Source organism: Stegastes partitus, unplaced genomic scaffold, assembly GCF_000690725.1.
Source record: "Stegastes partitus isolate 25-593 unplaced genomic scaffold, Stegastes_partitus-1.0.2 Scaffold2331, whole genome shotgun sequence".
NCBI lineage: Eukaryota > Metazoa > Chordata > Actinopteri > Pomacentridae > Stegastes > Stegastes partitus.
Window position 1 is genome coordinate 50,102 of NW_007580062.1, and position 3,733 is coordinate 53,834.

Consider the following 3,733-nt stretch of genomic DNA (forward strand, 5'->3'; position numbering starts at 1 on the left):
ACTTAGAGCAGAAAAGCTGCACACACACACACACACATCCAGTCCGTTGTGTCTTTCGGCGTCTTTAAACCTCCACAGTGGGAACATGTGCTTTAGGGACTTCACCTGAACATCCATCCTGATCTACAACCAGCTGGAACACACCTGCTGCCTCCATCCAGCTGCTGCACAACAGCTGCATCCTTTAAAGCGTCCTGGTTTGGAGCCCAAAGCATCGTTGGCACCAAACTGCAGGATGACTAAGTTTGTTGGTCTCAGGTGATAAACTGCTCTGTAACGCTTCATGTCCACAACTGCTGACTTGTCAAATGTTTGTCCTTCAGCCTGACAGAGAGCTGCAGAGATCAGCTCATCCAGACGTGCTGCTGACACTGAACTGATGCTGCAGCTCCACCTTGGTACCATGGACACGGATTGATATGCGTGAAGTCAACGTTGAATCTTCTCCACATGTTCTCTCCAAATGTGCAGCTTCATGAATGACATCTGTTCATTTATTGTATAAATGGAGAAGCTGCTGCACCACACAGGACAAATACATTTGCTTCTAGGACATAAAGGTGAAACCATATCAAAGGTTGGCCGGCAGATCAACCCACTATCTGGGCTTCAGTGAGCCCACAGCTCTGCATGCTGTGACGGATGTAGTAGAGAGTCTGTGCCACTCGTCAGGTTACAGCTGAAGTGTTGCAGTGATGTGACACACAACAGGTGCTGACAGGTGAGCAGAGTGTTTGGCTGATATCAGCTCAGCACAAACTACTTTAATGACACTTGGAGCTTTGACTCCTGACTGGGTCTTGACTTTATGACTCCCGACTACACTGAAAGAGAAAAACTCTTCACATGTGGATGATTTACAGCAGTTGAATCACTGAAAACATGATAACTTACTCCAGAGTCTGCAGGCTGCAGTCTGGACTCTCCAGAAAACCACACAGATGCTTCACTCCTGAATCCTGCAGGTCGTTCCAGCTCAGGTCCAGATGTTTGAGATGGGAGGGGTTGGACTTCAGAGCTGAGACCAGAGAATCACAGCTGATCTCTGACAAACTGCAGCGCCATAATCTGAATAAAGAATAAAAGATGTAGATAAAATCANCATTCTGAATAAAGAATAAAAGATGTAGATAAAATCAGTGATGATCCATCAGATGTGTTCAGGTTCTGAATGTGCAGCTCAACATGACTTTGTGTGACGCCCGCTGCCGCCAGGGCCGGGTAGCGGCAGCCCTCGCTCTCTCTCTCCCTTTCCTCTCTAACTCGGTGGGCGTGAGCTGGTGCAGTGAATGAAGAGAGCGGGCAGGTGATGCCAATCCACTGATTACGCTGGCGTGCGTTTGCTGCAGCTGCGTCTCATCCTGAGACCAGCATTTAAACCCAGTTCAGACCACTACTCGTTGCTGGACCGTAAACAGTCCTCAGTGAGTCCTGACCAAGATTATTTATTCTCAGCTCCTTCCTTGTCGGTCGCAATCTAATTCTGTCTTTTTCCGTCTACAGCCCGGATCATCTGCCACCATCACCAAGCCACTCCGTCAGCCGGCGACTCCTGCCACAAGGAACCGGATTCGTCACCTGCCGGTTCTCTCCAGCTCGCCCGTTCCGACGCCATTCCTCGGCTACGGGTCCGTCAGTCCGCCGGCAGCAGCTCTGCTCACCTTCCCCTCCCGGGATTCTCTGGCGTCCGCTCCCGGTCTCCACCTGCCTCTCCACCGCAGCCGCGGCAACGCCAATCCCTCGCCACTACCATACCCTCCTCCCTGCTTCCCCTCTCTCCTCGGTCGGCTCCCGTCAGGTCTGGTTCTCTGTTGTTTGCTAGCATCATAAGTCCAGCAGCCTTATTAGAGTCGGTTACGCAGCCCGTTATATGTAGCACTAGCCCTGGAGTTAGCGGTTGGTCTGTCTGTATATCCTGAAAATCCTAGAATTGCAATAAGTCCGCCTGTCTGTATGTAGCGCTAGCTTTAGAGACATTTAGTCTGTACGTCGTGTATATCCCATAGACTGTATAAAAGATGGACGTAGCAACCGGCCCTGAAAAATGAAGCCAACCCGGAAGTGTCAAAAACCTGCAGGATCACTACGTCCGCTAGCTGCTGCCCTGGCTCCCATAGAAATGAATTGNATGTCAGCTTCTACACACATCATCCAGATGTCAGCACAACATCCATCCAGCTGTTCATGTCCACACACATCAACAACATGCTGCAGCATCAACAGGATCAGGATCAGTGAAATCACATTGAACAGAACACAAAGCAAAGAAATGTTTCTCTTCAAACTGATCTGAGTTCAGAGGATCTTCTGGATCCAGATGTGACTCTTCAGCACAAACTACAAACATTCATTAACAAACCCCAATTCCAGTGAAGTTGGGATGTTGTGTGAAACATAAATAACAAACAGAATACAATGATCAGCAAATCTTTTTCAACTTATATTTAATCAAATACATGTCGAGGTGTGACACTAGAAGCAGTCTTTTATCACTGACCCTTTGCTGTGATTTTATACATAGAGTGTGTGCTGTGTGTATTTTTATATTGCATGATTTTACTAGTTGTAGACATTGTATGGTGTTTATTTTATACTATAGTTTTATGCCTTTGATTGCTTTCAGCCTGCATGTTTGTGTGTCTGGACTGAGGAGTGGAATTAATAGAAGGCAGCTGCACTAACAAGCCAAGACACCCTCTGATTGGACCACACCTGACCTGGTGCCCTGAATGAAGGAATGGAGACAGAAGTAAAGGGAGAAAACGGGAGAAACAGGGAAACGAAGAGCAGCAGCGAACGGCAGAGACGCACGCCGTGTCGGCAGGTAACCGGGTTGGAGCACACGGAGCAGCACGGCTCGCAGCCGCAAAGGAAAAGGAAAGGACCGGATGGAAGAGGGAAAAGTGGACCACGGCAGCCGAGTGCTGCAGGCTGAGGGGCTCGGGAACCCCAGAACTAAAGGACCAGACCTCTCCCCACCAGAACAACAAGGGTTTGGACTCTGGCGCTGCCAGAATATTGGTTTCATCCTCCTGCCCTGAGTTCTGTCTTTACTGTTGTTGGACATTTTTCTAGTGACTTTTTAGGAACTTTAATACTTTTTTCTGGTATGTTTTATCCAAACTGTATTCTTATTTTTCAGGCTGGTTTGATTTTAGTTGTATTTTAAAGACCGTTTAATAAATATTTCCTTCTATTATCACATCTCTCACCATCATCTTTAACAGTGGATTTTAACTTTAAAGAACCACACACACTACCGTGTGACATACACGACAATGACAAAATAAACTGATAAACCTACTGCAACACACTCAAACAGCCGGGACAAGGGCAACAAAAGACAGGGACAGTCGAGGAATGCTCAGAAACACCTGATAGGAACATCCACAAGTGAACAGGTTAATTGGAAACAGGTGGGAGTCATAATTGGGTAGAAAAGGAGCATCCCCACAAGCCTCAGTCGTTCACAAGCAATGATGGGACGAGGTTCACCACTTTGCGAACTAATGCATGAGCAAATAGTCCAACAATTTAGGAACAATGCTTCTCAATGTACAGTTGCAAGGAACTTAAAGATTTCATCATCTACAGTCCATAATACTGTAATATTCTGCCGATCCAGCTTCATGGATGAAGTTCTGTTTGAACATCAATGAGCTTCAGTTGTCATTAAACACATCAGATCTCCAACAGTAACAGACAGTCAGTGAACTGACCTCAGAGTCTGCAG